This window comes from Haemaphysalis longicornis, unplaced genomic scaffold, assembly GCF_048455015.1.
Source record: "Haemaphysalis longicornis isolate Haplotype H1 unplaced genomic scaffold, Haemaphysalis longicornis Haplotype H1 scaffold_1, whole genome shotgun sequence".
NCBI classification, from domain to species: Eukaryota; Metazoa; Arthropoda; class Arachnida; order Ixodida; family Ixodidae; genus Haemaphysalis; species Haemaphysalis longicornis.
The window spans coordinates 237,737,141-237,750,776 of NW_027526203.1; positions in this window are offsets into that span (position 1 = coordinate 237,737,141).

Consider the following 13,636-nt stretch of genomic DNA (forward strand, 5'->3'; position numbering starts at 1 on the left):
CGCTGAGAAGTACAACCACGTGTCTTTCAGCCGAGCCACCCTTTTAGCGTTTGAGGCAAGGTTTGGAAAAAAAAGGAGAACAGGTGCAGTCTCTCAGAGGGACTTAATTTAGTTATTTATTTATTGATAATACCCTCAGGGTACATTGAAGTACATTGCAGAGGGGAGGGGCAAGATACGATAAATATATACAAAGAAATACTAGGAAGCAGATGCAACATTAAAAAATCGACAGCAAGAGAGAAAATAAATAAGAAATAGAGAAGTGCATGATACATGAAACAACTAAACCAGGTTTGACAATGCATTTTTGAATAGTATGGGGTCGGTTATGCTTGTTAGGGCGGCTGGTAGACAATTACACTCATTGCTGGTTCTGGAAAAAAGGACTGTTGATACGCTGATGTGTTACAGCAAGGCACGTGGACCTTTTGTGAATGATCGCGTCGAGATGATATGAGTCACGCAGGTTCAATCCGAAGGGAACGCAAAGAAGGATTGTGAAAGAATATTTTGTGGAAGAGGAGAATTCGAGACTGCTTCCGGCGGGTAGCAAGCAATGGAAGATGTAAAGTCGCCTTCATGACAGTTACGCTACTGTACTATGATAGTTAGCCAAGATGAAACGAGCCGAATGGTTTTTTATGGCTTCGACTGCGTGTGTTAGTGTAGCATGGCCTGGATCCCATATTGCGGATGCGTATTCTAACTGCGGGCGAACGCACAGGTGCCGTGAGAAGTAATTGGAGCACAGGAGCTGTGGCCGAACCACATAGGAGCGCCGTGTAGCTACAACACCGGTAAACGAAAGGAGCAGAACACGCATGCGCGCCTGCCGACGGTGATAGCCCATCTATACTTCTCCACCCACTCTTTACGCGGCTTCGAGTATTATTCTCAGCATACTGGTCTCAGCGATGGCGCTGATAGCACAGGCGGTATCTGTCAGCGCGCTCACACGCTTTCAGCGCACGCGAGCTGCTGGAGAAGCGTCGCAGTCGCAGGAATCTGAAGTGAGAATTTTTGTTTTCTAATATTTTTAGGTGGGTCTGCTATCAGCGCCATCGTCGAGACCAGTATGCTAGAACAACACTCAAAACCGAGTTAAACGAAGTCGTGGGTTCAGAAGTATAGATGGTGTAAAGCCCGTACTACATGGAGCGATTTCGCCTGCGAATTCGCTGATGCGGCGCCGCTCGTGCGGCAAAACCACCTTTTTTCGTTGCTGCGGCAAAGTGCCAAACATTTGAAGCGGTAGAGCAAACGCCGCTCGTGCGGCGTGTGCGGCGTAGAGGGGCCGGACCTGCGGCCAATAGGAGCACAGCTCGGCACCACTTGCACGCTTGGAAACCAGATGGCGTTGCTTGTATGAGCGCGACAAAAGCGCGGGCACACCAAAACGTTTGTCTTTTCTGCTGTGTGTACGTATATTGATAAAGAATTGGCGATTCTTATATAAAACCGCAAATAAACTTATATTTACCGCAAACCAAGCAGAAACAACTTGCCAAGGAAGTAAAATAAAACCACCTTTGTTAAAATCACAACCTTTGCTGGTGGCAAACTTAATTCAGTCTGCAAACAAGGCGCATCTGAAATGCGAAAATCGCGGCGTTCGCAGGCCCCATGTAGACGACAATTCCAGGCATTGCGAACTTCGCAAGTGCGAATGTTCGTTCCAGCGGATTCGCAGGCGAAATTCGCTCCATGTAGAACGGGCTTAAGGTCCACTTATGAGGTTAGCGGCCGGGCGCCCGGGCTGCGCGCGAGAACCCGCCGCTTTGTCTAGCGACGTAGCACTGCCGACACTGCGCTGCAGTCGACGCTAATTCGTCGCGGCGCGCACGGGAGACGGATTGTCTGGCCCACCGCATTCCTCAAGGATAATCCCCCATTGAGAAGGCAAACTGCGGCGCCGGATTCTAGGAATGTCTACTTGACGCGCCGAGGTGGTGGGATTACCGGCGTCCGGACAAGCGCCGCACGAGTCTCTATTGTTAACACGTCCCGGTCAGCATGACGCACAGTCGCGTCTTTCGCGCTCATCCCTCGGGGTCGTACGCGTTTTCTGGCCCGCGGGCGGTCCGTTGACCTGAGATAGCGGCGCCTCATTGAATATTCCGTGACGTGCTGAGTGACAGCTGTCTACGTGAATTCGGGCACTCCCATACGCGTGTACGAACGCTACAGGGGCGTTCCCGACAGAGGGTGATCTCGAGGTTTTAAAAGACCGAACTTGGCCGTTGGAAATGGTTCTTGCCTGAGCGCTGAGCTGGCAGTTCCCGGCGAGACAAGGAGTCTCGACCGTTAACGCTGGGTTGGGATTTGTGAGCCCCCTAGTCGAGGTTAAGATCGCGTCGGAGGTTAAGGGTGCAGCGCCGCACCGGGCAACTAGACGGATCTTACGGCGAGACAGGGTCTCGGCCGTTGTTTCTCGAGCGGTTTGTGTACGCTCCGAGAGTAGGAGAGTTAGACGAAGTTGAGGAGCTCGAGTGATTTGTGCGCACTCGGAGCTAGCGTATAGCTGAAGTTTGAAGTTTTTCTTTTTATTTCTCATGTACCCAGTTTTCATACTGTAAATAGCTGCACATAAACTTCAGTTTCACTTAATCAACTTCAACGCCTCGAGTTCGTCAATTCGACCGCCATCTCCAAGAACTTCAACACCATCACCCAGCCAGCCTCCTGCCAAATCAACCGGAGCCGGGGCGATTGGGTTCCTGATCGACACCGGACTTCGGGGGAACGAATCTTCACTGGCGCAGCCGACAGGATTTGGCAGAAGAAATCACCAGGCCACAACCAGGGGCAGCAAGCGGACGCAAGCCCGCCTTCATCGGCAGCAGCCGAGCTCCGCGCGGAATGGAGCGGCAGAGCCAAGCCAGCGCACGGAGCCAGCGACGCGGCAGCCGACCACCGAATGTGCGGGTGAGTGGGATTTCTTGCGCTACGTTGTGGCGGTGTAGGCTGAGTCTGGGGTTGCATGGTAGTCACTCGTAGCATGCGGACGAACATGGCGGAAGGAGACGGAAATGGTCAGACAGACGAGGTGCCACCTCAAGGAGGCTCGGCAGCAGGAGGATCTCCCCATGTGGAGTCTGAAACAATAATTATTAGACGGATGGAACACACAAAACACAAGTTAGCCGAAATGAGAGTTTCTTGGCTGGAATACGTCTTTTAAACTCCTCACGACAAGCGGCCTGCTCCCACGTGTGGTAGTATGATGGTGGAAAAACTGCCAGTTTACACCGGGGGCCACAAGCCGTCGTAAATAAGCGCATTTACCACGGTTGTACCTCTTCACAAAACGCAGTATCTGGCTGTGATTACTGCGTTTGTCCTAATGGGAGTATTAAAACTCTCCCACGCCACCTCCATTTCCTTCTCCTCCTCCTTCACCCCTTCCTCCTCTACCCGTCCTTACAAAATGGCTGCCAGTTGCTGTCGTGTGTCGTGTAAGCTCCAGCGTCCCCGAAAATTTATTGCCAGTGTGAACTTCCGGCCGGACGAACGGATGCGAAGTGCTTCCCAACAACCGAAGCTCGTTGCGAACATTGTGGAACGAGCCTGGACTGACGTGCGACGGACTGCAACGTCGCCTCCGTGTCACCGACCTTCGAGCCGACGGAATACGCCAGCGAGCCGACGCGAGGCCTAAATGCAGTGATCGCTGAGAGTGGCTCGTTAAAAACAACGCGGTTGTGCCTCTGCGAGGTGGCTGAAGGTAAGATTTTCACGTTTTTTATTGTACGCAAGATTTTGGGAGACTTGTGCCCCTTCTAGCGTCAAATAATCTCAACGTGTTTCCCGCGCCACTGGCCGGGCGATTCTCCGCCACTGGAGGTGAGCGTTGTGCGTGAAAGACGGCACCATGCCCGGAACGTCATTGGGGAGGCCGAACGGTGTGAAAGCAATGCGTATTTGCGCGGGTCTCGAGCAGAACACTCACTGGTTCACACTCGCAAGCAGAATAAAAACTGCCCGAACTCTGGTCGGCTGTTAGGTGTTTTTGTTCGGCTGTGTCTGTGGCTTACTGGCAAGCGAGGGTGAAGTTGGTCGGTCAAACGTCGCAGGGCGGCCGCTTTTCTTGAGAAGTAGGTGTGGTGCCAGCCACGCCTGCTACGAGGAGGGGGACTGCCGCGTGCCGCCGGCGATTAATTGCTTTCACTGGAAAGGGAGAAGGTCGGGGCCCCGTGGGAGCTCTCCGTACGCTAGGCGCGTGTAACTATAACCAGCAAACGCCATTCGAGGGAGCATTCTGTAGAGTCGACAGACGACTGCTTATTTTATTTATTTTTTTTTTGAAGGGGGGTACGCGCAGGCGTCACACCGACCGAAATTTTTCCTTAACTTTCGGTGAGGGGAGAGAGGGGCAGCGCGGGGGGTAAAACCTGAAGCTCGTTCCCAGAACACTACACGCAAGGAAAAGGGGGAAAGGAAGCATTTTGAGAATTTGGTCACCACAAGGGTCGCGCACCTTTTTGAACAACAGAACACTTCGTTTTGACGAACTAGGGAGCGGAGGTGTCTCGGACAGAAGTGCAATTTTGCGTAGCTTTAAACAAACATTCAGACATTACGGAAAGTTGGACACAAGAGTGACAAGTTCAGCGTCCTTACAGTGCCGTTTCTTTTTTTTTTCAGGTCAGATGCCCAATATGCTTATGTATTTGTTACCGCAGATTTAAAGCGTTTTGCTATCCCTCTAATGAATGTGCTCCTGTGGCTTCCAGAAGAACGTGCCAGGGTGTGCGGCAACGTCGGCGTTTGGGAGGCAGGTGCAAGCAAACAGCGCACCGACGACATGCTGACCTCATTGTTTTCAAATAGCTTAAATTTTTTTCGTTGAGGAGTGTTGTAGTAGATAAAGTTCTTACCAAGATACCTTGTGTTCTCGACGTAGGTGTTTTGTTTATTCAGTGTTTTTATTGTCTTATTAACGTGTTCACACGTATATCGTATTCATGTAATTTTATGCAATAAATTTACTGTGCAGAAAACAAACTTTTCACGTTTCGCCATTCAACGTTTGAAGCGGAAAAAGACTAGAAATTACGTTATCCCCAACTAAAAATAAAAATGCGGCCTGTGCCCTTATTAAGAACTCCCAAATGCAGTAATAAATTCCACTGCAGCGCATAATATGAAGCGCACAAAAACACACACACACAAAAACCTCGAATGCAGGTCAACACAGCTCCCAATGCGCCCCCTGAAAACTCCCAGTTGGAGGAAACAATACACTCCCAATGGTACCCCTGGAAACTCCCATTGTAGTGGCAGTAAAATGAAACTCCCATATGCTACTGAAAAAACTACCGAAATAATGGGAGTAAGGCGAAACTCCCATTGGAAGGAGTTTTGAAAACTCCGAATTGGTACTGAGTTATGACACAAGCCATTTACTCCCATTCCGGCTTATTTGTGTTCTGTGTGAATGGGAGTTTCAGGAGCGGGAGAGAAAAGCAGCGCGCGAATTCGAAGAGCGAAAGAGAAAAGCAGCGCGCGAAGCGGAGGAAAGGGCGCGCGAAGCGGAGGAGCGAGAGAGAAAAGCAGCGCAAGAATTTAGAGAGCGCATGCAAAAGCTGAAGCTCGAATCTGAAGAGCGGTTGCGAAGGTATGAGTTGGAGCTGGAGCTGAGAAGGCAGACGCCCTTGCGCTCGGACTCCCGCGAGCAGAAACAACGGGGCACAGACCCAGCTAGTTGTATAGCAACAGCGAAGTTGAATGGTTCCGGCCAGTGTTTGGAGGTTCTACATTGCGATGACAAAGCAAGCAGCCGTGACTCCATACACGAAGCTAGCATTTCCGCCGATGTCGAACGCGTGTAGACGGACATTGGGATGAGGAGCGACGAAGTAAGCGCGTCCGGGGATACCGTAGACCGGTGTAATGAAGTGATGCTCGAACATGACGAGCAGCCTCGCAGGCAAAGTTTGGGGATGGAGCTGCAGCGCATAGGGCAGAAGCCGCAGAACCCGTCGAGCGGGCCCAGTTATGCAATGGCAGCAGAGTTGAATGAAGCCAGCTCGTTTTTCAGCTTGAAGCCGCGCGAGAACGAGATAAGCGGCCGTGGCTGCGCACGGCTGGCGAGCAGCTCAGCCGGGAACAGCTGCATGGAAAGGGAAGCGAGCGTGAAAAGTGTTCCAGCGAGTGCGGAGTCAAAGGGTAGCCCCGTTGTTGCGGGCTTAGAGCCGCCAGCTGCTTTTGCATCGGACACTGCGTTAATGCATGCTGAACTTGCTGGCACGGGCAGTACCCAAATTCTAATTGGTGGACCGGAGGAGACAGGCGTCGCTCAGGAGAGTCTTGGGGCCCGCCGCGCTCCCAATTACGCTCGAAAGTTGCACGAGAAAGCGAACTCCATGTCGGGCGTTCAGAAGCTCGCCCAGAAGAGAAAGGAGATAGAAGACGAGAAAGCATGTGACGAGACGGAGCGGAAACGAGACGGAGTTGATGATCAGGCTGAGGAAAAGCAGGAGTTAAAGGCGGATAAGGGAGCTGAGAAGGTAGACTGGGTTGAGCATGTAGAAAATGGAAGAGGAAGCGAGAGGGAACGCGAAGGGACGGATGATGGGGAGCTCAGAACGATTGAAGAGGGTAGGAACGATACAGAGACGTCGCGTGGGTTTGGTAGTCTTGATGGTGAGAGTGTAACCGAGGAGGCCGATGGAGAACACGAAAACGCAGGCGTGGAGACTGCGAAACCAAGAATGAGATCTCCCGAAGAGGTTGTGAAGGAGAGGGAAAAACCGTGTGAGGAGGCAGCTACAGTTGAAAGCGAGGAACGAGACGCAATCGGCGATCCCGTGAAACCGGTGTCTGAGATAGAGTTTCGTAGCTTTAGTGTTGGTTGCGGCCATTACCGAGATTTAGTCGGGAGCCGCGCTGGATGGGTTGACGCACTAAGTTCTGCGACCTGGCAGTGTGTCACAGGCCCTAGTTCTGAGTTGTGCCAGGATGAGTGCGTGCTGGGACGGCTGAAAAACTGTTTCGGTCAGGCCGCTGCACAGAATGCACCCAGCGTGCACGAGCGGTTTTTAGTAGCGACAGGTGCTGGTGAGGTTTTTGTTGTGGGGCAGTCTGTGCGTAAGGGAAAGAATGATCCTGAGAAGGTCGTCGCGTTCGCGGGCCGCCATTACGCTCCAGCATCAACCCCGCGCTCACGCGGCCAGCGCGCAGCATTGCCTTACGTTGGGGCATTGGAGAGGCATGGCCACTTGGCCTATGGGACAGGAAGCGAAGTCGCATTTTGCGATACCACTCCGTCTTCCCCGAAGTTGTGTTCGCCTCATGGGGCTAAATTGTCAAAACTTGCATTGACATTGCAACGCTACGTGGTCTGGATCATCTGCAGAGGGGGCTGTAAGTACGCGGATGCACTCCCCTGCTTTCAGATTGTTGCTTGGGGAGGTTAGTGTTGAATTGCCTCCCAGCCTTAACACCGCCACGACGGACGTGAACGTTCCCGTTCACCCGTCCTTTTTCGTTGGTGGTGTGTGTGGGTGTGTGTGCCGCGGTTGTGCGCGATGAGAGGCCTTGAGTGCTCGATCCGTGCACCGAATTGATCGATCCGCGCACCGAACTGAACTTTCTGTGCACCGCAAGTGAGCGAAAGCACAGCCGAACATTCTTGAAGGAACGTTATCAGGCTACGCCGTCAAGGAGGACATTTGCGCGCGTGCGCATAGTGGCAATGCAAACTGTCTTAACGTTTTATTTTCGTTGACTGCAAAATTGCCCGTGTTCTTTGCCAGTCCTTATTCCTGTTGTTCTTGTTGTCGAGTGCCGGAATGTGTGTGCGTGTTTGCAGTTATAGCGCGCATCAGTGTTATAGGTTGAGCTGTCTCGTTGTTCGTGGCGTTTACGCGCCCCGGAGACACTACCCAATTTCTTTTACCCGCACTTAGTGTTTTTAGCATTTGTGGTGTGTTTCCGGTTTGCTAGAGTATTCCGCCCCTGTTGAACGGTTAGGGAATAGGTTGTGTTTGTAAGTTTAGGCGAGAGAGAGTTCGGTTCAGCGGCAGAAATGGGAGGGTGCTCATTTGTGGTTATACCTAGCTCCTGCCACGTGTTTTAAATGCAGAGCATTTCAGTAACTCACGATGTCACCCGCGTTGGCGTCCGTAGTCCGCACGCTCACTGCGCATGCGCGTCGAGTCGAGGCGAAAGCGAACACTCTCTCGCGAGGGGCATTGGATTGGATTCGAACACTCTCTCGCGAGGGGCATTGGATTGGATTCGATTGGATTGGCTTGGATTGGATTGTCTTGGCTTGGCTTGGATTGCATTGGATTGGATTGGATTCGGATTGGATTGGATTGGATTAAAGTGGATTGTGTTGGATTATGTTGCGTCATAGCCGCGGCACGTTGCGTCATAGCCGCGGCAGACGCGCTTGGGCCGGCGCATGTGCAGTACTCTCTCTTCCGCGGTTTCCTCTCCTTCGGGCACGCTGCGCATATAACCGGTGTGCCGTTCTGCGACCAAGCAACATCCGCGGTTGGCTCAAACACCTAGAGTCCACGCCGCTTTACAAGTACGCCAACGTCGTCGACTGGGACCGGCTTACGCAGTCCCCTCAACGTATATAAGCGGCGGAGCGCGCGTTCGGAATTCAGTCAAGGGCGTCTTTGCTTGGCTTTCGCTTGACGTGACGCTTTGCTTGACTCGAGTAGATGCGACGCATTTACTCGAGTTCCCCCCGTGGGAAGATGCGGGCGGCTTTTTCTTTTTTTGTTCTTTGTTTGTGCCGCTGTTATTGCGGAAGGAGAGATGAAACGAGTGGCTCTTTTAAATTCTTTTCGGATTGACTGAACCAAGAGGTCCAGTAACCCTCTTAAAGGGGGGAGTTGTAAGGTCCACTTATGAGGTTAGCGGCCGGGCGCCCGGGCTGCGCGCGAGAACCCGCCGCTTTGCCTAGCGACGTAGCACTGCCGACACTGCGCTGCAGTCGACGCTAATTCGTCGCGGCGCGCACGGGAGACGGATTGTCTGGCCCACCGCATTCCTCAAGGATAATCCCCCATTGAGAAGGCAAACTGCGGCGCCGGATTCTAGGAATGTCTACTTGACGCGCCGAGGTGGTGGGATTACATGCGTCCGGACAAGCGCCGCACGAGTCTCCATTGTTAACACGTCCCGGTCGGCATGACGCACAGTCGCGTCTTTCGCGCTCATCCCTCGGGGTCGTACGCGTTTTCTGGCCCGCGGGCGGTCCGTTGACCTGAGATAGCGGCGCCTCATTGAATATTCCGTGACGTGCTGAGTGACAGCTGTCTACGTGAATTCGGGCACTCCCATACGCGTGTACGAACGCTACAGGGGCGTTCCCGAGAGAGGGTGATCTCGAGGTTTTAAAAGACCGAACTTGGCCGTTGGAAATGGTTCTTGTCTGAGCGCTGAGCTGGCAGTTCCCGGCGAGACAAGGAGTCTCGACCGTTAACGCTGGGTTGGGATTTGTGAGCCCTCTAGTCGAGGTTAAGATCGCGTCGGAGGTTTAGGGTGCAGCGCCGCACCGGGCAACTGGACGGATCTTGCGGCGGGACAGGGTCTCGGCCGTTGTTTCTCGAGCGGTTTGTGTACGCTCCGAGAGTAGGAGAGTTAGACGAAGTTGAGGAGCTCGAGTGATTTGTGCGCACTCGGAGCTAGCGTCTAGCTGAAGTTTGAAGTTTTTCTTTTTATTTCTCATGTACCCAGTTTTCATACTGTAAATAGCTGTACATAAACTTCCGTTTCACTTAATCAACTTCAACGCCTCGAGTTCGTCAATTCGACCGCCATCTCCAAGAACTTCAACACCATCACCCAGCCAGCCTCCTGCCAAATCAACCGGAGCCCGGGCGATTGGGTTCCTGATCGACACCGGACTTCGGGGGAACGAATCTTCACTGATGGGCTGTCGATGTCGGCAGGCGCGCATGCGTGTTCTGCTCCTTTAGTTTACCGCCGGCGCAGCTGCACGGCACTCTTATGCGGTTCGGTCGCAGCTCCCGTGCTCCAATTACTTTTGACGGAACCTGTACATGGTGTACAGCAGTAATTTTAATGATAACGGAGCTAAGTAAAAATTTCTTTTGAGGTAACCTAAAGTGCGATTAGCCTTGGCCGTTATGTATTCTACATGTGGTTTCCATGAAAGGGTGTTAGTAATGCGGACGCCCAGGTAACGGTAAGAATCGACTGATTCTAGGCAATTGTTGTTGAGGTAATACCTTGCGCACTCTAAGTTAGTACGGGAAACACGCATGGATTTACACTTGTTAGTATTGAGGTCCATTTTCCATATGCGACACCACTGGGAAATGTTGTTGAGGTCTGCTTGGATGGATAAGGTGTCGGTATCATTTGAAACTTTACGGTATATCACGCAGTCGTCAGCAAAGAGGCATATCTGAGAGGATATGTTGTGAGGCAGGTCATTCACGTAAATTAAAAACAATAAGGGTCCAAGACAGATCCTTGGGGAACGCCAAAATCAACTGGAATCAGAGGTGAGTCATTGTCATTTGCAGTAACGAATTGGACGCGTGATGTGAGAAAGTGGCGTACCCAATTAAGCAGTGTGGGGTCAATATTTAGCGCGCTCATTTTGTACAGAATTGCGTTCCGTGGTCCCTCCTAAGTGCCCTTACGGACCCCTTGGGGACCACAGACCTCCATTTGAGGTCTGTAGTCCCTAACCACGTCCCTAAATATTTGGTAGCCGTCAATATCCGCTGGGTATCAAAGGATACGCGTAGCTACAGTGCGTGAAAAGCGAGAAATTCACTCCTGCTTAATGCGTTCACAATTTTCGTAATAAAGCGGCATTTTGAAGGTGCCCTGGGAAATTTCAATTAGCATAACTATTAGTGTGCCGAACTGAAAAAAATTCCGGTTTGGCTACAGTTCGGGTTAGGGTGAACTAATGTAATTCCGATTCAGTTTGGCTCGACTAAAACACGTACCTAACGGGTTCGCGATCCCGTTCGATGAGTTAAATTATTAGATAAGTGCGACAAAATGGTTGCAGTTTAAAGCGACCATAAAAAGAAAATACAATTCTGGTTTATTCAAATTGCTGCTTTTTTACCAATAAAGTTGCGTCATGTTAAATAGAAGTGTAAGAAGCCAGGCCAGATATTTAGGAAAACAGGTAGTGATGATTTACTAGCTACTTCACCGCTCCACTCTCATGTTGTCCTAGGAAACTACATAAAGCCACCGCCAAGAGACTACTGTGGGACGTATTTTCCCCCATTCCCTTTTTTGTTGAAATCGCAATCACCTGTATGGAATCTCCCATCAAGCTGGAAGTTAAGCCCCTGGAGTTAGGCATGCGCACCAGCGCGTCCCCTCCGCTCGACAGCAGGGGACATGTTTAAACAGCAGCGGTGTACTTTCATTTTTCATCAGTTGTAGCATGAGAAAAAAAATCCTACCGAAGCCATGTGAGCACTGCCTATGTATTCGGTTGTTGGTCACCTAGGAAAGGTTGTTAGCAGCCACTTTCCGGGGAGTTTAGGCCAAAATTTTGCTAAATATAAACTTTAGCTAGCACCCAGTTATTTAGGCAACACCCAGTTACTGCATTATTGTCCTGATCACTGAAATGAAATTTGAGATGGCTATCAGGGAAGTGCGGGTCACCAGGAATAGATCTCTGCTCCGCCTGACCCCCGCCATCGTTCCTTCAGCTGCATTGCGGAACCGCATTACAGATTGTGCTATTACAAACTAAATGGGTAACTGCATGCTTTTAACTGCACGCGTGTAACACGAAATGGAACTCTTGTGGAGATACGCTTTTTAATTTGTTGACGGTAGTACCCCCTCTCCGGAATGAGCATCAGAGTAGCGAGGTAGACTGGTCACTGCCAGCGCATCTCTGAAAAAAAAAAGCAGCTCTGAAAGAGACAAATGAGCGGAACAAGCAGAAAGGATGAGCGCTGCGCAAATAGGGCACGGTGAGGGGCGGACCTGCTTTTCTGCACGTGTCATAGATTGGGGCTCTTTTTTCTCCCAAGAAAAAGTAAGTGGTGCCTGCTAGGTTGGGGGATAGTTCCTTACAAAAGGTTTAAGCGCGTGACTGCTTTCTGTTCTGTATCTATTATCGTAATTTCGATTCGCTAAAAAAGGTCCTAAAGAGTTCACGATAATACGTGACCCCACGGCGCTCGCTGCCTTTGAAGTGCTGGTATGTTTGGTTGGGAAAGGTCCCGAGCAAAATCTACCTTTCAGTGTTTTCCACATTGTGTGGCTGAAGGCAGAAAAAAAGAGCCGAAATTTTTCGTGCATCACCTCTGCGCGGAGTAACTTAAAACCACGTGATCTGCTTCTTTTTGTTTGCCGGAGGGAACACACTTCAAAACATTGGCGCGTTTGATTTCCCAAACTACTGATGTGCTATAATGCGCACCGCATATTACAGTGCGGAAGAGTAATTTGGACCACCTGAGCATCTTTAACGTGCGTCGAAGTCTCCGCACATGGACGTTTTTGTGCTTTGTCTACGTGAAAAAAACGGCCACCGGGAGCGATGGTCGAACCTGCATCCTTGTGGTTAGCAACCAACGGCTTAACCACTGAGCAATTCCTGCAAGTCACCCTTGTCAATTATTTAGTACTTCTAAGTGTGTGACCTTATAAATCAAATCAATAAACGCAACAAGTACGCACATGTTGGGTGGGCCTCCGCCATTAAGGAGTGCAGCAATTTTGTGGACTCATTTTCCCTTCAAGGTACACAGTCAGGGAAGGGCAATGCCGATGTCTCTGCACCTGCAGGATGCGGAGAGTGTGAAATTTCCTTTTCTCGGCCTTACACTTTGCTTGCACTACCAGCAGCCACTTACAATTGCACCTGACGTTGCCACCACGAAGAGAGTTCTCAAGGTATAAGAGAATGTGTGAGAGGATACGTGGTTAATTGTGCCTGAAAGAAAAAAACCCTAACGGTATTGACTAGGAATTATCAACATCGGATGGTCGAACCACTTCTTCATGAATAGGTAACCGTCATTTCTTTTTCGGTTCAGCTCCGGTTCGGGTTTAACGACCTACAAAAATAACGTTTCGCGTTTGGGTACAGTTCTGGCAAAAATACCGGTTAGGTTGCGGTTTTTGATTCGGTTTTATTCCGGTTCGACACCCTGATAAATTCAAGTGCTATCACTCCGTGCCTGCCAAAGTATAAAAATAGAGATAACTTCAGATTTGTAGCGACCAGTCAAAGTATTGAAGATAGTTTTATGCTGCAGGCTATGGTCGAAGGAAAAGAATAGAGAATTCTTAATGGAACCTATGAAGTTTGGCTAAATATTGTTGTCAACAGGGCGGTATATGAATTTTTAATAATAAAATAAAGAGTAAAAAACGTAATGCGAGAAAAAGACGTGGAATTGCCATCTGTTTTGCTACACCCACGTTGGAGTTTTTTGTCCTGCCAACGGGTGCAAAGATGCCTGCCTGAACGTTCGCTTGACCTATGCATTTGTGTTCGTCCGACCATCATGGCCAGCCAGTACTTGTACCGTTGAGTAATTTATAGCGAAATTCTAAGAGAGTATTAAGGGTCCATGAGACATTCCTATACTTGCAATGTTGCCTGGTCCGGTTGAAAATATTTCACCCCGAATACAAACTGTGTTCA